Source organism: Aythya ferina, assembly GCF_964211825.1.
Source record: "Aythya ferina genome assembly, chromosome: 5".
NCBI classification, from domain to species: domain Eukaryota; kingdom Metazoa; phylum Chordata; class Aves; order Anseriformes; family Anatidae; genus Aythya; species Aythya ferina.
The window spans coordinates 26,904,564-26,925,971 of NC_140301.1; the positions used below are offsets into that span (position 1 = coordinate 26,904,564).

The window sequence follows — 21,408 nt, forward strand, 5'->3', positions numbered from 1 at the left end:
ATCATTGCAAATCCAGAAGCACACAACACTAATAAACAAGTGAAGGTACACTTCCAGTGGTATCCAGAGCAGCATCCGATTGAGGATCTGGATCAAAACTTTCTCTGGAGATTTATGTAGAACAAAGAGTTTTTCTGTTCCTTCTCCGGGCACCTGATGCTAAATCCAGATGGCCGACTCCTGGTATTGGACACAGTGGCTGCCCATTCATTTGTTGTGCAAATATTTTCCTTCAGCCAAAAGTAAGCCAATTTTGGTATTATTGAACACAGATCTAGGAAGCAAGCAGCCACTTGTTCGCTTATTCACTTATCCATCTAAGTGAGGAACTTAAGAAAACAAAAACATCAAGTTTTCCTCCATCTAAACAATAAACAGGCAAGATAATCAAATGATTTTAAATAAGATTAAAACTATGTCCATATTAAATAGAGTTATTTTCTTTTCTTTTTTCTCTTTTTCTTCTCTTTTTTTTTTCTTCTCTTTTCTTCTCTTCCCTTTTTTCTTTTATTCTTTTTTTCTTTTTCTTTTTTTTTCCCTTCCCTCCCCTCCCCCCTTTTTTTTCTGCATTAAGGGTGCTGCATTGTCTGTACTCCATATAAAATGATTGGGTGGAATTATTATTCTTATTTGTGATGCTTTCAAATAACTCACCCTTATTAAGAAAATAATAGCACTAGTGTTACATTCATTCCATTTTAACTGGATTTACCGTAAAATAACTGTAAGATGTACTTATTAATTTCCCACAAGTTATAATGAAAAGAAAAGAGATTGGATATAGTTCTGCCACTAGCTTAGTAATGCTTAGCCTATGCATGACTGCTGCTGCCTAATCCTATGTCCAACAGACCAATAGTTAAGAGATTGAAAAGATTAAAACTCACACTATACAAAGCCAGAACATGTAAGGAAGTGATGCATATTAGGAAGAAAAGGTCTGTCACGGCTTCAGGTAAAGGTGGCAGAAATATTCCCTGCTTCACCGTCCTTATTTAGCTTGTGAGTGAGAGACAAAGACATTTCTTCAGTGCAATGCCTTGTCCCATCAAAAAAATGGAGAAGTGCTAGTGAGAGGAGTCAAAAACATAAGCCCATAAAAAGTGGGCTTATGGGTAAAGCTCAGAAGTCTGTGTTCAACAGTGGAGTAAAGAGAGTATATAGGGAAAGGATGTGACCCCGCCATTTTGCGAGATTAATTTCCCTAGCATTCTCCTGACATTCAGAGCAGGTAGAGGGATGAACCCTCTGGCACTCCTTTTTGTATCCTGTTTATGGGCCAGTCATCCACAGATTCACCTAATCCCTGTTGAACCAGAAAATACTCAGTATCCACAACTTCCAGTGGCAGCAGTGTCCAGCAGTTTACTACCTATGGTGTAAAGTATTTTTTTCCTTTTATCTATTTTAAACCAGTCCCCTACTGGTTCCTCTGAGTGTCTTCTGATCCCTGTGTAACAGTGACTAACACTGCCATGTGCTCACTATTTTCGTAATTCTGTAAGACAGGTTCAGCTGATCCTCTCAATTATCTGCTCTCCAAACAGGAGAGTCTCAGGCTTTTTAGGTTCTCCTCACTTATCTGTTATTAAAAACTGATCACTGAGAAAACCTGAGAGTGAACCTGGGTATCAAAGACATCAGGGTGCCTGAAAGGGCCCCGGGAAAGGAAAGTGCTTTGAAAAATACTCAATTATTTCCTTGAACTGCTTTTCCAAGATTGGTGAGCCAGCGACATCTGGTTGTTCATAGCTCCCAACCAGGTTTTCTTTCTTGTTTTTACAGACACATCAAGAGCTTTCTGATTCTCTAGGCTTTTCCTTCCTCTTTCTAATACATCCTGCTAAGGCATGAGAAGTCGTGGCCCTTTAGAGCACTGATAGACCTGCCTGTCCCTGTCAAAGGCCCAGGCTCCCGCATCAGCCCCAGGGCCTCCAGCCCCTGCCCCAGTGAGGCTGCAGGGGGGCTGGGCTCCAGCTCCCCACAGCACGGCCCTGCTTGGCTCCGCTGATCTACATGAGCACTGACATGCTCCAGGCCCTCTAAAGCTGAAGAAAAGAACAAATAATAGAGACAAACAAATCCCACATTACTGCTTAATATCTACATGATGGACAGAAGTGGCTTTATTTAAGAGCTGATAGCAGATATGAAAACAATCCATCTAAAACCCTCTCAGAACCCTATGCCCTCATTAGCTATAGCACTGTCAGGACATCCAGCCTACTCAGAAAATAACTTTCCAAAAAGTCCTAAATACTCATGCACTTTATTGTTATCCATGCTATGATGGCACCATGATATTAGCTTTGTACATCTGTAAATAAAGCCACCATTACAGTTTGTTACTGGGCCACTGTAATGAAAGGAAATAGGACTTGAAGGTTTGAAAATTGATCCCAAATGAATGGATTCCTTCATTTGAAAAACAAACAAACAAACAAACACCATATTAAATTTCCAAATGTTTAAATCCCAAATATTTCCTAAGATACATGGCTGTGGGAGGCACTTGGAAGTTTTAATTAAAACACTGCTTACAGAATGAACCCTGATTCTCAGAACTGCTGGCTATCATTAAAAAATTACTTTACAAGGTACAGAAACACAAAGTTTGAGAAATTATCTGGATTCAGATTTTTTAATATTGCTATGTAAATTTGCCATATAACCATATTTGGGGATGCTGTTTAAAACAGCTAAGAATGTTAATAAAGTTATGGGAATATTAGGCCAAAGCTAAATACATAAAAGAATATCCATTGGCACGAGTACCAGGAACCGCATCAGATGACTAACTCAGGAAAGCATTACTGTATCAGTTACAGCCATGTCACATTCTTCAAAGTTTTTCTTTATAAACGTAAGGGCTTAGAACTATATGTTTTTTGACACACATTTTAGAGGAAATTATTGTAATAACTAGACCCAATAAAGTAAAAATATTATTTTGACCAAAGGAAAACATTTGTTTCTACAGGATGAGATGCCATCATTGCCATTTCTTCCCTTTAAAAGATTACAAATGTTCAAGTTAAAATGACAAAATCAAAAAAAAAAAAAAAAAAAAAAAAAAAAAAAAAAACAGAAAAACTGAAGTTAAATATTTTGGACCAATTTTCTTAACACACAAAAAAATGCTCAAATTCATTCTTCTTTTGTCCTTATTTGGAAGATAACAAAAATACTGAAAACGTAGGATTCCCTGTGGTTTTGAAGTTCAATGTTCCATACAAGTCTAACAGGCTACAAGACCATTCAGCAGCAGTCTATGTGAAGGGTTGTTTGCTCTTCCATATGCCACATATTTGCCAGAGAACAGGAGTTATTCTGTAACTGTACGATTAGCTGTATCTTTGGCTAAATTTACTTTCCTTACTGAGTAATTACCAAGTACCAGCAATATCAAATGTGCGTCATTTCTGGTAGGGTACTGATCTTTCCACTTTTCCAGCTTCTTCAAAATATTTGTTTCATGGCTATGCCTTATCAAGTACCCTGTAAGCATCACAAAACAAGATGGGAGTCATCACACTGGAAAGAAAAATGCAAACAATATGCCATCGTGGGAACCACATCACTCTTATGGGCCCTTGACACTGAAAGCTGCAGCTGTCATCCCCACTTGTTGGCCCACTTATTTCATACCAGTGCTTGGAAAGTGAGTCATGATTCACTTCCTCTTGTCCTGAGCGGGGACATGTTGCTCCCTGCCTAACGATTCTGTTTGTACATGTGGAATTATACAGAGGAATTTGCAGCCAAGAATCCTAAAATAATGCTCAAAAATAGTATGTACTTCAGTGCTGCAGTTCTTTGGCATGGTGATTGCTTTCATGTCCTACTTTTGAATTTACTTTCAAAAGTAGGACACGAAAAATTTTTGAAGTTAATTAGGGCACCCTATCTTACTGGAAAATTTTCAATCTTTCCCCTAACCCAAGTCTATATTTCAGTAGAAAAATGAGAAACCACATCAAGAGATTTCATTTTTCCTGTCATAAACAAAATCAGACTGCCAATAGCTCAAAAGTCTTGAAGAGAGGCATAGTAGTCCAATTTATTTTATTATTTTTTTATTATTATTATTATTTTTCCCCTTGCAATGCTCTAAGGGCACATTACTGGGGGAACACAATCTGCTTCAAATTTATGTATGAAGACCAGTTTTCATTTTGACCAATACTTCAGGATACCAGGCTCTCTGAAATAATATTTTAACAGTTGTCTAAATCGAATGCTGATTCAGACAGTGTTCCAGCTCAGTTTGGCACTGACCAAGGAGATAAATTTATTCTGGATAGCCACCAGAGTGGACCTAAGTAGAGTCATGGGTCATTTTCCCTGTACTGGATATGTTCCCCAATTCTTGGTTGGGGCATGCACCTTGACTGTATCCCAACCACATACTGGTGTGACAAGAGGGCACCTGTACCCTGCTGTCCATAAAAGTCCAAATTTGTACCGTGATACAGTAACACCATGAAAAAATTGAGGGGCTTCAAATGTGTGCAGGTACAAAGCTACAGGTAGGCACAAATGCATTCCTTTTATCAAGTCTATGTCTAGCTATAACCCAAAAGAAATTTATATCACAAATACCCTGAATCATTAAAAACATATTTACAATAGTGATATACTTTTATTTAATGTAAAATTCATCTTCATCTTTTTCTCTACTTCTATACTGCTACTTTTTTTTTCTGCTATACATGATACAGACCTGATCAAAATTTTTGGTCAGAAAAAAAGGTCCTATAATAATTCTTGGTTAGTTTTGTCTTGGCTGTCAGGGAAAAAGTTAATATAAAACTATTTTTTCATAAAAAAAATATATATATACATTTTAAAACTGATAAAATAGATTGAAATGCATTATTGTGGAAAAAGTTTTCTACAAGGTTTTCTATAATAACTTGAAATGTCAGTAATGATTTTCTAGAGTTTTGGGCAACAAATCAAATTTTGACCAATACTTCAGGATACCAGGCTCTCTGAAATAATATTTTAACAGTTGTCTAAATCGAATGCTGATTCAGACAGTGTTCCAGCTCAGTTTGGAACAGAGATAGAATTATAATTTTTAGATCTCACTTTTGATGCTCTCCTATTCCATTTTCAGTTCTTGCACACTGAAATCATATTTCTTCTCTTTATGAGTTTTTAGACCAACCTTAACTATTGTAAAGGTATAAGTAGGTCTGACTTGTTCACTGATAGCAAAAACTAAGACTATTAGGGTTCTATTAACTCAGGAAGTTCTGTGTAAAATCTTCAGCTAACTGGAGGAAAAAGAAAAAAAAAAAAAAAAAAAAGCTAGTAAACTAGTAAACTGCAGGTTCAAGCTGAAAAAAGTCTTGAAAAATCTTGACACACACATACACAAAAAATAAATTGCAAGTCCAAAACATCAAAACATGTCATGAAAAATTAGCCAGGTTAAAACCATAGTGGACTTCTTTCTCAGCAAGTCCTGCAATGATCAGTTTGGAATAGTTTTATATTCTATTATACGAAAGTCAACCTCTTTATGTTAAGTTTGAACTGTTTTATACAGCATGCAAAGCAGCTGCTAAGTCAGTAGCAGACTTGTATGTTTCCATTTTCCATATTCAATCTTTATTGGAAAGAGGATGAGGAAGAAAAAAAGAATCCCCAGCAGTTTATCTGGAAATAGTGAGCTCTGTTATTAATAATATAAATTGATGAATCAATTTTCGGTGGCTGTATAGAATTACAAGAACATTTTTTGTCTGAGCGTCTTTTCAGATATAAGCACTGAAGGAGGCTTGATAAGAGATCAAATACTGTTTACAAAACACTTGAGTAATGCAAAATCATTAAAGTGCACTGTTTTAGGAAGTGCAACTTCCAAAGGAAAATCAACATTAAAAAAAAAAAAAAAAAGTAGACAGAATATAAGCTTCCAGGGCAGGGAGTGGAGGTGAAGGGAAAGAACAGCTATGATCCAACACGTACATGATTTCAAACTTATGCTTCCAGATACTACAGCCCGGCATTTCATTTATGAATTGCATCAATTTTTTCTCCTGACGCAGCTGGTTAGTGAACCTACCAGGGGAGGTGCCCCGCTAGACCTTCTCTTCACAAACAGAGAAGGACTGGTGGAGGATGTGATTGTCGGGAGCTGTCTTGGGCAGAGTGACCACGCAATGGTGGAGTTCACTATTCTTGGCGAGGCCAGGAAGGGGACCAGTAAAACCGCTGTATTGGACTTTCGGAGGGCTGACTTTGAGCTGCTCAGGACACTAGTTGGTGGAGTCCCTTGGGAGGCGGTTCTGAAGGGCAGAGGGGTCCAGGAAGGCTGGGTGCTCTTCAAGAGGGAAATCTTAATGGCGCAGGAACGGTCTGTCCCCAAGTGCCCAAAGATGAGCTGGCGGGGAAGAAGACCGGCCTGGCTCAACAGAGAATTGTGGCTTGATCTTAGGAGAAAAAAGAGGGTTTATAAGCTTTGGAAAAGTGGGCAGGCCACTAGGGAGGACTTTAAGGATGTAGCGAGGCTGTGCAGGGACAAAATTAGGAAGGCTAAAGCTCATCTGGAGCTCAATCTGGCTACTGCCATTAAAGATAACAAAAAAACTTTTCTATAAATACATCAACACAAAAAGGAGGACTAAGGAGAATCTCCATCCTTTACTGGATGCGGGGGGAAACTTAGTTACAAGAGATGAGGAAAAGGCGGAGGTGCTCAATGCCTTCTTTGCCTCAGTCTTTAGCGGCAATACCGGTTGTTCTCTGGATACTCAGTACCCTGAGCTGGTGGAAGGGGATGGGGAGCAGGATGTGGCCCTCACTATCCATGAAGAACTGGTTGGTGACCTGCTACGGCACTTAGATGTGCACAAGTCGATGGGGCCAGATGGGATCCACCCAAGTGTACTGAGAGAACTGGCAGAGGAGCTGGCCAAGCCACTATCCATCATTTATCAACAGTCCTGGCTATCGGGGGAGGTCCCAGTTGACTGGCGGCTAGCAAATGTGACGCCCATCTACAAGAAGGGCCGGAGGGCAGACCCGGGAAATTACAGGCCTGTCAGTTTGACCTCAGTGCCAGGGAAGCTCATGGAGCTTCATGAGAGTCATCACGCAGCACTTGCAGGGCAAGCAGGCGATCAGGCCCAGTCAGCATGGCTTTATGAAAGGCAGGTCCTGCTTGACGAACCTGATCTCCTTCTATGACAAAGTGACGCGCTGGGTGGATGAGGGAAAGGCTGTGGATGTGGTCTACCTTGACTTCAGCAAGGCTTTTGACACCGTCTTCCACAGCATTCTCCTCAAGAAACTGGCTGCCCTAGGCTTGGACTGGCGCACGCTTCGTTGGGTTAGAAACTGGCTGGATAGCCGGGCCCAAAGAGTCGTGGTGAATGGAGTCAAGTCCAGTTGGAGGCCAGTCACTAGTGGCGTCCCCCAGGGCTCGGTGCTGGGGCCGGTCCTCTTTAATATCTTAATCGATGATCTGGACGAGGGCACTGAGTGCACCCTCAGTAAGTTTGCAGATGACACCAAGCTATGCGCATGTGTCGATCTGCTTGAGGGTAGGAAAGCTCTGCAGGAGGATCTGGATAGGCTGCACCGATGGGCTGAGGTCAACTGCATGAAGTTCAACAAGGCCAAGTGCCGGGTCCTGCACCTGGGGCGCAATAACCCCAAGCAGAGCTACAGGCTGGGAGAGGAATGGTTGGAGAACTGCCAGGCAGAGAAGGACCTAGGAGTGATGGTGGATAGTCGGCTGAATATGAGCCAGCAGTGTGCTCAGGTGGCCAAGAAGGCCAACGGCATCCTGGCTTGTATCAGGAACAGCGTGACCAGCAGGGCTAGGGAGGTGATCGTCCCCCTGTACTCAGCTCTGGTGAGGCCGCACCTCGAGTACTGTGTTCAGTTTTGGGCCCCTCGCTACAAGAAGGACATCGAGGTGCTTGAGCGGGTGCAGAGAAGGGCGACGAAGCTGGTGAGGGGCCTGGAGAACAAGTCCTACGAGGAGCGGCTGAGGGAGCTGGGCTTGTTCAGCCTGGAGAAGAGGAGGCTCAGGGGCGACCTTATCGCTCTCTATAGGTACCTCAAGGGAGGCTGTAGCGAGGTGGGGGTTGGTTTGTTCTCCCACGTGCCTGGTGACAGGACGAGGGGGAATGGGCTTAAGTTGAGCCAGGGGAGTTTTAGGTTAGATGTTAGGAAGAACTTCTTCGCTGAAAGGGTTGTGAGGCATTGGAACAGGCTGCCCAGGGAAGTGGTGGAGTCACCATCCCTGGAAGTCTTCAAAAGACGTTTAGATGTAGAGCTTAGGGATATGGTTTAGTGGGGACTGCTAGCGTTAGGTCAGAGGTTGGACTCGATGATCTTGAGGTCTCTTCCAACCTAGAAATTCTGTGATTCTGTGATACTACAGCCCGGCATTTCATTTATGAATTGCATCAATTTTTTCTTTGCTAAAAAACACTTTTAACACTTTTAAAAAATAAAAATAAAAAAAAATAAAAATAAAAATAAAAATAAAAGTTAGAAATGACATTTGGAAAGAGATAGGAATATGCCCAGACTTTGGAAATGTTTCAATCCTCTTAGCCTCCCCATGTTACAAAGTGTGAGTTTGTTTCATGGCAGTGTTTCATGGCACAGACCCAGGTCCATGGGCACATGTCAGACTGGGATGTGACATGGTGGCTGCAGGCCTGTTTTGCGGCCTGGTTTGTGTGTTATACTACATGGCTCCACAGAGCATGGGAAATGAAACAGCTGCCACTCAACCTGTGGTACAGCATGCTGACAGTCCTTCAGTCACATTCTTGGCCACCGACCACAGATGAGACTGGACAGCTGTGTAAGATGGAGCACGTGAGTGTTGTCACACTGTGTAAATAAAGTGGGTACAGTAGGTAAACAGGTTTAAAAGGTTGACATTCCCAAATAACACTGTGGTAAAGAATTGTAGCACTTGTAATAAGATATATCAGAATGATTTTTTCTACAGAAAACTACTAGGACCTGCAGAACTAGTATCAAATCTGCCAGTGAGTGGCTTATTAAAACAAAGGAGTTGACTGCCCTTGGAAAACGAGGATTTTGTACAGCAGGCAGCAGACCTTCAGTCAGGCAAGTGTTCTATAAATATTATTTTCATTTACAATTACTTTAAATCTTATCTTAGTATGGCTGACTGAGATTTCAATAAAGAACTCTGATATTTTTAAAGTATTCTAGTATGTGAGAAGTAGGATGCATATACAGCACACCTGGGTGCTAGAATTGGTGGCTTTAAAGATCATTTTATTGTTGTGTTCTACAGAAAACCTCCAGCTCCAAGGCGAACATATTCTGTGTTGGTAGCAAACGTTCCTGAAATACATCATAGTTCATGGGCAAGAACCTCTTTCACATCCTCTAAGTCTGCAGAAGCAGCAAACACTGCTCACTAAGAGGACTTACTTTCTTAACTAGAGAATGAACTAACTCCCAAAAAGAGAAAAGGCAATATTATCCATTTGTTGAAGGACTCTAAGCAATACATTTTGAGTGAAATCACAGCACGGCCTTGGAGGATAATTCTGCAAAACATATAGGCTCTTTTTTTTTCACAATTAAGTAGTGCTGTTGAAGAAATTTGCTGACATCTTCCACTAAGCTGTCAGATGACTGGAAACAGTTAAGTGCCACTAGAATTTTTCACTGTAGCTTTTATCATGTGTCAGATAAAAAATCTCCATGCAATTAAGTGAAAAAAGAGTGGAGAATATAGAAAGCTTTGCTTATGCCGTGACACAGCAAGAACCTAACTGATACCGAGGTAGCAAGCAGCTGTCACCATTTTCTCAGATGTCAATTCTGTATTACACAAGATACACAATTCTACACAAAACACAGCTTCTCAGAAAAAAAAAAAAATTCAAAGACTTTGAAATAAGTTTTGATTATATTTAGAAAGCAATAAATAACACTTTAGAAAACCAGCTAATTAAGAATCCAGGCATAAATGCAAAAAGGCAATTTTATAACTCAATCACCTTGTCAGTTTGAAAATTTTCTGCTCTGTTATAGATGAAAGTTTACATATATAGCATTTAGTGTTGATAATTATGAAGTCTAAATTTATAGTATTATTATCAACCACATTTAGAATGTATTCTTTTCATGGAGGACTGAAGTTAGATTGGACAATTACAGTATTCACACAATTGCGGTTTTGCCAGTGTGTATCAGCCCAAATTATATGCTACAAACTTTTGCATCTCCAGACCAAGTACTTGTCTGTTAGAAATGATGAGCTTTATTCTCTTTGAAGTTATACTGGCATTATTCCTGTTACACCATGTAGCATATCTCTAATTTCTACTAGTGCAAGTGAAAGAAAAGTCAAACCTTCTGTTTCACACCAGTCATTTAATAAGATATCCTACCATTGCCTCAAATCTCTGTCCATCTTAATGATCTCATTACACTTTCTACAGGAATGCTGGAATAATGCTGGTGTCCTGAACTGGTTTTAATTTCTTTTTTCAAAACTTCACTTAAATTAATATATCTCAGGCAGTTTTGCTGCTGCTGAGTTCAGGCTGAAGATTAGTTATAATTCTCTACAGTCAGAAGAACTATATCAAGAACCAGGTTTCCTGTCGCTGTTGTTTGAATTGATCTAAAATTTACGTTCAGATTAAATGCACATGTTCTGAAAAGCCTAACAGGTATATCTTTCACTTAGTACCTTCATAGAAAGCCATATACAAGAAGCACTGATTTTCAGGAATGCTTTGTAAATGTTAGTGGTCAGCATGTGTGCCATTCAATATGCTACATTTTGCAAGTATAAAGCAAACTCTAAAGCCCAATCCCTCCGACAAATAACAAAGTGTTAGTTTGATAGTGAGCTCTCAACATACGTATCCAAACTATAAAGGCCTAACTGAATTATCTGTTTTGGTGGTTAGATAAAATCCAATAAGCTCTTTGTGGACTTACACAGTGAAAAGAAGCTTCTGGAATAAAATTGGTCATCCCTTCAAAATACTTTTTGCATAGCAAAATCAACTGTGTCATTTTTAGGAATTCCTTACATAACAGTTAAGGGTGGACCAGGAATAAGAGAATAATATATATATTTTTAAAAAAATATATCTTTCTATCTCTTACAAAGATAATTTGCTAACACACTGAACTGGAAACTTAGAAATTGTATTAGATACGGGTTTATTTAAAGCTAAGGCTGCTCATGGTACATATTTTGACTGTGGATCAAAGTCTTGATATTCCACAGCTATAGGTCTTTTTATTACAATTCATACCTGTTATTGCTATTCCAGAAGCAACAAGTGGATGGCTGAAGTAGTAAGCCATATAAGTCCCTTAGTAAGTGACTTTGTAAGGCACTTTGATTATGTTGACTACTTTGATTACATTTCAATTTATATGAACTTGAAAATCTACAATATCTACTCAGATTCTCTGGTGATTTGTCCTCCAGGGATTTTTTGGGCTCCTGCCCTGGACAATCATACCCAGGAAGTCACTGCACCTGCAGCAGGGCAGAGAGAAATGGTGGTGATATGTCTGCTACACCAACTCAAGAGCCAGGAACATGCAGAGAACAGCCAAAGTGACACATACAGTATTTCTGGGAGTTATCGGGAAAGTGAATAAATGGAAAGAGTTTGATATGCCCTGCTCTTCTGTGGGTGAAAATACTTAATACAATAGTTAAAGAAATGCTTTTATTTCCAAAATAAGAACCATACCTGGAAAGCTAACTGTTGTCAGCTCAATTTGGAATCTCATCTAGCACATATTGTATAGTGAAGGACAATAGTCTTCACTGCTCATATCTGTGACAAATCAAGTTGTTTAAAAACAAACAAACAAACAAAACAAAACAACAACAAAAAGAACACCTCCCTTCAGAGGTCTTAGAGCACTTCTGTGAGCTTGCTCAGCTTTTGAGGAGTGAGTTTACACATGACCCCAACACTGCAAGTTTATGCATAGTACAATTACTAGGACAAGGAGTTTGTCTATGAACAAAGTTTAAAGCTTATTGACCCTATAACCAGATGTAATCATTTTATTCTATTGTCCCTGCTCAAATTTTGAGATGCAGCCTTGGAAGTTCTCCCCCCCAAAAAATTTTTGAGAGTTGCAGCATGGAAGGGAGGCAATTTTATGAAGATACCTTTCTCTTGCCAGTTAAGTGGAAAACCCCCTAATGTAAGGCACTGCCAACAGAAGCTTAGAGAGATATACAGAGATACACCAACATAGAAAATATATATTCTACAGAAGTACATATTTTTGTTCCATGCACATATTACTTCGGATTTATCTTTCATATACTTAACTTTCTACAAAAAGTTCCAGTACAATTTAGAAAATATTTAACCCCACTTTTACTTCCATGACAGGCCTTTTACAGGTGAGAAAAATTAGAGATGAGATCTCTGAGGACACATGAGCAGCTTATTGGCAAGGAATGGAGTGGAAGACAAGTACTGTGGCAACTAAGCTCTGATTTAATGACTAATGACTAGACACATTCACCTACATGAATATATTATTGTGAATTGTTACTTCCTTGTTTTGGTATAAAATTTTTTGATGCATGGGTTAAAAATAATCACAAATTATGTCAGAACTGCTGTACCCTATTCTACCCCAATTTAGTGTTTATTTCATTGGTGTCATATGGCAAATGTCTTAATTACTAGAGAGTTTTACTCACTAGTAGGAATATCTGAACAGAGCAGTATAAAAATAAGATGTGTTGAATAAAATAATAATTGAATAAAAGTATCCTTTTCAAGGATATGAGTTCTGGAAAACTTTGTAAGTTTTTGCTCTTTATTTTTTCAAAAAAAATATTTTCTCCCCTTCCCACCCCCATTTATAGCAGAGAAAAGTGTTCCCACTTCCATGAGAAAAATTATTCTTGTAGGTCCACACATTCTCATCAAAAAGCTTAGCAAAATACCAAAAAATTAGCAAAAGGAAAGAAAAAGAGTACCTCAGTTATCTTGAAAGCAAGTCCAAACCTCCTACTCAGAGGTTTTGTGCTGCCAAATTACAGAACAAAATGGTCCCATGGTGAGAATCTTGAAAAGCAAAAGCACGGTTTTAGTTTACTAAAGAAAAAGGATTACTCCAGTGTATGATAATCTGGGAAAAAAATATAACTTAATAATACCTTAATAGAAGGTGCATACATCAGAGTACGGGATTCTTATTCTACAGCTCACTATGTCTGGTTTAATAATTCTAGTTTAATAATTCTGATTCAGGTTCAGTGTTTCAGGTTCAGTGTTTCAGAACTGTCTGTGGTTTGCTGGTCCCCCATATATGAAAAAGGCCACCAGGAAAAGAAGAGAATGTGTAAGTTTCATGTCATAGTGCAGAAGAAAAAGAAAAAGATGAATTTACAGAAATTATTAACTTGACCCTAAGCAACCTGTATTGACACATAGCATTCTGGACAAACCTTAACTGTATCCATAAAGCACTTCACTTTTAACTCTTCCCAGTGAATGAAACACATGTGATTTTCTCCAGAGGAAAACAGATCTGAACAAATCCGCAGAAATTTTATCAAGGAAGCTCCACAGACACTGAGACTGATTATGATGTAAACTCTCATATTTCCACAGGCAGTAACTTTTCTTTCTGTTTATCCCCTAATAAGTAGCAACTTTAGCAATTCCCTGTAATTAGTACCTCATTCTGCCCACAAATAACACCTAACACTTTTCTAATTGATTAGCACCATAATTAAATTAAATTCAGAGCAATTATTCTCAGCTTGTACTTGATTTCAAGTCTGCTCCTTCTGTTGACTGGGAGGCTTGTATGCTCTTAGTATTTGTGTTTTCTTTACAGTACGAGTAGATCTTGTAAAATATATTACACTTCTCTAAAATCCTTGTCACACATATATATTTATGACGGATACACCATTTCTGTAATGACGTAACTATTTTTTTAACAGTCTTGCTATATGTAGCCCCACAATTATCAGTTTGTGGGTGAGGACTATTCCTGAGAGTCTGTAAAGATGAAGTAAAAAAAAGGAGGTCTATTTTCAGGAGGCTTAAATTCTAGAAGCATGATTTATGTTTCCACTGGAAATAACATCATAAAAAGGCTGAAAACTCTAGGAGTGAGCTAGAGCTAGGCCAGTACCAACTGCAATACCCTCATTCGGTACTTTTGTGGCAACTGGCCCTTACAAATGCAATCTCCACATCACAGCACTCACCAGATATCCCCCAGACTCCTGAAGGATTTTACGTGTGCCCCCTACACATACACACACAAATGGAAAAAGGCTACGGCAAGTAGTAAGGAAGGTGGGAGGCACAAACACGAGACCAGTGATTAGCTGGAATGCCACTCTCTTTGGGCAGTTTCAGGATTTCCACAATGTTGGGTGCAGAGCAGGTTGGGAAGCACCAACAAGAGAACCAGGCAGAACATGGATGCTTCAAGCAAAAAATGGTGTGATAGTAGTTACCCTAAAAAGCAATTGAGCATGTCTCAGAATGTTGTTGCGTGGGTTTTGGATATATGCTTGCTACTGCTACGTACTTCACTTATTTTCAGTATTGCCAGCAGTTCAAAGAACTTCAGTTTTATTTTGGAACATAACAAGTTCCATTCTTTCATTTACTGAAGTTGGCAAAAGCAGACCATTAATACCTAAAGCATTATTATGTTATTTTAGTGAAAGGATTATTCAAAGGCCATTGAGGGACGGAGCCTGCTGGTATGCACACACTGTGCCCAAGCAAGGGAGCAGATGGTCCTGTCCCTGAAGACAGACTACTTTGAATTCCACAGTTTTTATACGTTGTAGTATTTCTGCCACTGAGGAACTAAAGCCAGAACTTACATTCTCTTTCCTGAAGTGGTCAGTAACAATAAACCTAAAGATAAGAAATAAGAATAAATAAATTAAAAAAAAAAAAAGGACAATCATTACTATATTCTTCAGGACACTTTTAAAGGGTACTGTATTATTAGACTCTGAGAAATCTTCATACCTATAATTTTTTATTTTTTTTCTGCTTCTTTTCTGCAGAAGTGCAACACAAAATATTACTCATGCTGTCTCCTTGCTTTTGTCTAGACAAGGGAGCAGTATCCTGGGCTGGGTCTAAATTAACTTTTCCTGCATAGTAAAATGTTAATTCTTTGCCTGTTAAAGAGCAAAACATTTTGTGCCTGGAAGTGTCAACAAGTCTCACAAGAAGCTGCTTAAATTCAACCTGAGTTCAGTTCCCTACTGATCCCAAGTGCTTGAAACAGGTGACATTTGGGTCATTTTGGAAGGTCTCCAGGTACTCTCTGCTGCCTCATTTTGCCTCAGCCAGTGTGCACAGCTGGAGACTGCAGGGAGCATTGGGCTTTACCTGTACTGCGAGGGGCACCTCCATTTCCCTGGGGAAAATCATCAGGTTCAGGACTGAGTCAGCCCCAACATCATTCGAGCAAGATGGTACTGTACATAAACAATTTTGGCTTTCATGCCACCCTGAGAGCTGCTGTACATCATCACAGTGTTGCATACTGATCAAAAGTCAGAGATTCAGTCTTTTATCTCACACAGAGATGGCTTGAGATATAATATTCTGATGATCCCCATTTTTATTCATTCACCTTTTGCTGACTGTCTTTCCCTGACATGTATGAACATTCAGGTGAACATTGAGCAGATTTAGGTCCTCTGAATATTACTTTCCCAAGGTCCAAGGACCTTGAAACAAATATTGATAACACTATGTTAGACTATGTAGCTGTATTAGACTTTTCTGTGAGCTTGATAGAAGGGGCCTTAATGCCAGTGGTAATCAGGTTACCTAGCCCTCATTTACAACAGCACCGAGGTGTAAAAATTACAGTGATGGATAAAATCAAGGAAAGTAGCATCTGATAATGATAATGCAGATGCTTCAAAAGTATCTTGCTTTTACTTCATTATGCATTGGTTATATAAAACAGAAACATACAGCAGATGTGGTAAATAGTCCAAAGCAAAAGGCTTCTGGTATGAATTCTCCCTAACTGTAATGAAGTTATTGACATTTCAACTATCAATTTAAACCACAGAGCTGAGGTAGACTTCTTGAGGAGAACAAAAAAAAGCATTGTTCTAATAACTAAAGCAAGCACTTAAAAGTAAATACAAAAAACACAAAGCTACTTTCTGTGTGGTATTTTGTCCCTGAGGTTGTAAACTGGCTGTTTTTGTCTTTATTTTCTGGTTCTGCAGACTGTTCTCTAAAAAAAGAATTGGTCTCAGAGCCCAGGAGCAAGTCATCTGCAAAGTTAATTTCAATGATAGAATGCGGATTGTTGTTCATTTGGTTTTTGTGTATGTTCTGCTTATCTTCATAACGGTAAACATCTCTGGAATGTCAGAATTAAAATATCTACGAAGTTATTTTTAATCATCACTGCCTACAAAGCTAAATGCTTTGTTTTAGCTAGATTTTATTTTGCTAATGAAATCAGAAGTTTCTAGAATGAACACGATGTACATCAAATGTGCTAGAATAGTAATTTAAGGATTTTCATATTTGTGGAAGTCCTGTGAGAAACACAAAATTTCTACTACTCAGACTCCTCATAGATTTCTGATGTTGTAACTCTCAAATACTTATTAATTTTTTTAATCTGAAATGCTGTTATATCACAGCCATCATTTTATCTTCTTGGATGCTGTTTCTATTGGAAAAGATACAGGTTTAATTATTTCACCCTTAGAGTCTTTCAGAGTGTTTAATCACTCAGCCCAAGCTCAGGGTACATAGCAATCATTATAAGGCATACCTTTCAATAAGTGAAAAATAGCTACACAATAACAAATTGCTTCCCCATCCCTTAAATGTATTAATTTTCTTCTCTCCTCTTTGTCTCACCCCCCAGAACTTGGAAACTGGTGAGTATTGCAGACGACTTCTCTCCTTTAACTAACTTGACATAATAGCTCCCTTTTGTCAATGGCAACTGTGTGCATTACTGGATAATGACAGGCTGAAACCCATGGTGTCTGTCACTCTCTTCTTTTCCTCACCAGCTCTTCCAGGTGTATGCTAATATTTTATCAAATGAGAAAGTTCTGAAATCACTTAACCTGCTCATGAATTTATTACTATTTTTAAAATAGGAATAATGTGTCTGTCACACGCATTATTACCGATTTTTTTCTTTCTCTACTGAAAATATTGTTATTAGCCAGGAGGCATCAAGATCAATAGAGAAGAAAGGAAGCATCCTGTTCTCTCTTGTCCTATCCTGTCCCCTCCTGGTTATCCACTAAATGCAGTTCTAATAGACTGATACTTTATGCTGGATTTCAGTTCTCTTTCATTTTATATGGTTCTCTTTCATTTTCCTCTCAAAATATTAGCAGTTGTTTCTGTTTTAACTATGCTCACAGCCCATAGATGTCTCTTCAGGGATGCAGAAATGTGTACACCCACATGGTTCACTGGTATTCCTCCAAGAAAACACTAGTCTAAATACCTTATACTTCCAAATCCGTGCAAATACATTCACAAAAAGTATGCATATCTCTGCAATCGATGCAGCTATGCTTAGCCAAAGGTGCCCTGAAGGTCTTCTACAAATTATTTCTGACTGAGTGAAACAACCACAAATAACAAAATCAGTTCTGAGCTTTGATCTGTTAACTCAATCTCCCCAGGTGTCAGAAGGACCAATATGCAATTGTTTTTGAACCAAGCTGTATAAAGGAATGCCCTATACCTCACTGGAGATAACAGCAAGCCTTATATTACCAATGTAAAAGTTTGCCTTTACTTGCATGCAGACAAAAAACTATGATATACCATACAAATATTACGTACTGTGTACAGGCACTAAGAGAGTATGAGAAGATGGCAATGGAGCAGCTTTGCTGAGCAGAAACAGACAGAATTCATGACAATCAATTAATATGATAAGGAAGTCATGAAAAGTGGGATCTCAGAAACCACTTTATTGAAGACTGAGGTACAGTTTAAACAACACAAGTCCTTGAACCATGAAAGATTGTAAGGAGGAAAAATTTGAGTATTTCAGATTTGCTCTTTCCAATTGGATTCACTTTGTGAGTCTCTAAATGGCAAAGAAGCTTTCCCTTTAAACAGTCCTTGGTTCAGTAATAATCTTTGTTACCCATTTTAGCTATTCATAGTGTCCTCCTTTAGCACAGGATCTCATTAACCCCAATCTTATAACACAGGATTTTACTAATAACCCATTCAACAGAGTTGCCAACAGGCACAGAGGCATTAGGCTCAGAGTTGAAAACCTATGTAGATCCAAAAATTCAGTGACATGTAAATCACAGAATCACAGAATTTTCTAGGTTGGAAGAGACCTCAAGGTCATCGAGTCCAACCTCTGACCTAACGCTAACAGCCCTCCACTAAACCATATCCCTAAGCTCTACATCTAAGCGTCTTTTGAAGACTTCCAGGGATGGTGACTCCACCACTTCCCTGGGCAGCCTGTACCAATGCCTCACAACCCTTTCAGTGAAGAAGTTCTTCCTAACATCTAACCTAAAACTCCCCTGGCTCAACTTAAGCCCATTCCCCCTCGTCCTGTCACCAGGCACGTGGGAGAACAAACCAACCCCCACCTCGCTACAGCCTCCCTTGAGGTACCTATAGAGAGCGATAAGGTCGCCCCTGAGCCTCCTCTTCTCCAGGCTGAACAAGCCCAGCTCCCTCAGCCGCTCCTCGTAGGACTTGTTCTCCAGGCCCCTCACCAGCTTCGTCGCCCTTCTCTGGACCCACTCAAGCACCTCGATGTCCTTCTTGTAGCGAGGGGCCCAAAACTGAACACAGTACTCGAGGTGCGGCCTCACCAGAGCTGAGTACAGGGGGACGATCACCTCCCTAGCCCTGCTGGTCACGCTGTTCCTGATACAAGCCAGGATGCCGTTGGCCTTCTTGGCCACCTGAGCACACTGCTGGCTCATATTCAGCCGACTATCCACCATCACTCCCAGGTCCTTCTCTGCCTGGCAGCTTTCCAACCATTCCTCTCCCAGCCTGTAGCTCTGCTTGGGGTTATTGCGCCCCAGGTGCAGGACCCGGCACTTGGCCTTGTTAAACTTCATGCAGTTGACCTCAGCCCATCGGTGCAGCCTATCCAGATCCTCCTGCAGAGCTTTCCTACCCTCAAGCAGATCGACACACGCACCTAACTTGGTGTCATCTGCGAACTTACTGAGGGTGCACTCGATGTCCTCGTCCAGATCATCGATGAAGATATTAAAGAGGACCGGCCCCAGCACCGAGCCCTGGGGGACGCCACTAGTGACTGGCCTCCAACTGGACTTGGCTCCATTCACCACGACTCTTTGGGCCCGGCTATCCAGCCAGTTTCTAACCCAACGAAGCGTGCGCCAGTCCAAGCCAAGAGCAGCCAGTTTCTTGAGGAGAATGCTGTGGGAGACGGTGTCAAAAGCCTTGCTGAAGTCAAGGTAGACCACATCCAAATATATTTGAGGATCTGAGATAACCATTGCCTGTTATCACTGGGGGATGGTTATGGAGTGCTGATGTTAGGATTTTCAAAGTTCAAGTTGTTGCCTGACAAATGAATCTTCCTTATCACCATCACAGTACTACTCGAAGGCAGACCTGGAGTTTCTGTGAAAATACATGTAGTTTGGTGTTGGGTTTGGTCAAACTCCACGTGAATAGATGACAATTTCTCTTCTGAGTATATGAACTGGTTACTGTGCAACAGCAGCTTTTGAGCAACCAGCCAGCTGTGTTTCTTAGCCTCAGGTAAATACCAGGCAAATCCAGGTAGCTCACCTCCACAGCAAGGAAAACTTAAAACACTTCAAATTTAGCCCTGAGTAAGTCTTCACACAAAAACCCTTTTTCTTAAGTAGCTAACTACCTATAAATTCACAGCCTTTTTTTGCAACATACCCACATGGCCATATGAACTGCAGTTTCCACAGACACACACACACCCTGTAGAGCCTGATGAGGGAAACAAAGTTTGAACCTGCATCTTTCAGGAGTCTCTTAAGTACATACTTGTTGTGTGATTTCAGTCAGATGCGGGAGATGCTAGAGCAGGTACTGGCCTGCTCCAAAGAGATTCACTTTACCCTATCAACTCAGGATGAAAGGCTCAAGTCCACAAAGGTATAAGGTGCCTAACTCCCAGGAGGGTTACTCCCTAGAGAGGAGCCAAGCAGCTAAATACTCTTTTGTCAATCTAGACCTCAGCTACCAAATGGAGTCACTGTGGTCTACCCCTTACTTTAAATAAACACCAACTGAAACTTGTCACATATGGCACCTAATTTTGTCAAAGCCTGCCTCAGAAGTACTCAGCCCTCACTTTATCAAAAAGGCTTTTGCCAGAAACAGCAGGTTAGAAATTGGAAGAAAATGAATCAGAATATCAGGATAGATGTGGTGCGCTTTTTTTTTTTTTTTTTTTTTTTCCCCCACAGTGAATTAATAATTACCATTTTCAGAGTAGCTGGAACATTACCAAGGATAAAAGACCAACACAAAGACTGCTACAGAGAGACCTTCTTTCATAACCCTAGAGCAAGCATCTAAAGGAGAATTTGGATGCATTTACTGGATGTACTTTAGCAAGTTTAAATACAGAAACAGTGAAAGAACTTTTATAACAATTTATATGAGCTCAACCGTGATTGCATTTTAACAGCTGCTGCTGGTCCTCTGGGCCACTGCACTGTAATGGAGTCAGTTTTTCTGCTGAAAGAAATGATTAAATTGTTCACAGAGAGTCCCTGAAAAGGTGTCAGTATGAGCAGCTGGAAATTTAGGATCTAACAACTTGAGCATTGGAAAAAAAATCATCACCGGTTTATTTTCCCCTGTGGAGATAAAAAATGAAAACTTAAATTCTGGCAGAACTCAGTCATTTTCTACAACCAGACACACATTCAATTTTAACAAATTGGAATGAATACCCAGTGTCATTGTTATCCATGTAAACTCAACCTGATGGTATGTGATGTTTGCACCATTTTTAGAGCCCTACGTCATTAATGATTAATAGTGACCTACATTCAGTATAGCATTATATTGCTCTCCAGAGTTTCTATATTGCTCACTAATGAAATCTAGCTACTGCTTTGGGGAGATGGACAGACTATACTGTATTTTGGAAGGTTGTATGGAGAAGCAAAGAGACACAAATGCTTGTTTTAACTGAACCCTCTGGAGAAATTTAAGTGATTATTATCCACACTTGAGTATGGCTCAGTTTTGGGAGTTAATATTTGTGTCGTTAAAAAGAGTACCCTGGGGCCTTTGCCAATCACTTGGGTCTATCTTTCGCACCTTACACAAAAGGCCTATGATAGCACACAGCATTCCAACAGTACACAGGTGATGGATTTGT

At 39.8% G+C, this 21,408-nt stretch overlaps 1 long non-coding RNA gene across 1 annotated transcript in view; it reads right to left on the minus strand.

Annotated features, from left to right (window-relative positions):
• The window catches only part of LOC311437072, a 174,209-nt gene that overhangs the window by 48,110 nt on the left and 104,691 nt on the right, over positions 1 to 21,408 (minus strand). The window contains exons 3-4 of the long non-coding RNA XR_014693280.1: positions 14,879 to 14,912; positions 13,001 to 13,088 (exon numbers count right to left, since the gene is read on the minus strand). This is a non-coding gene — a long non-coding RNA (uncharacterized lncRNA). The remainder of the gene's footprint in view (positions 1 to 13,000; positions 13,089 to 14,878; positions 14,913 to 21,408) is intronic.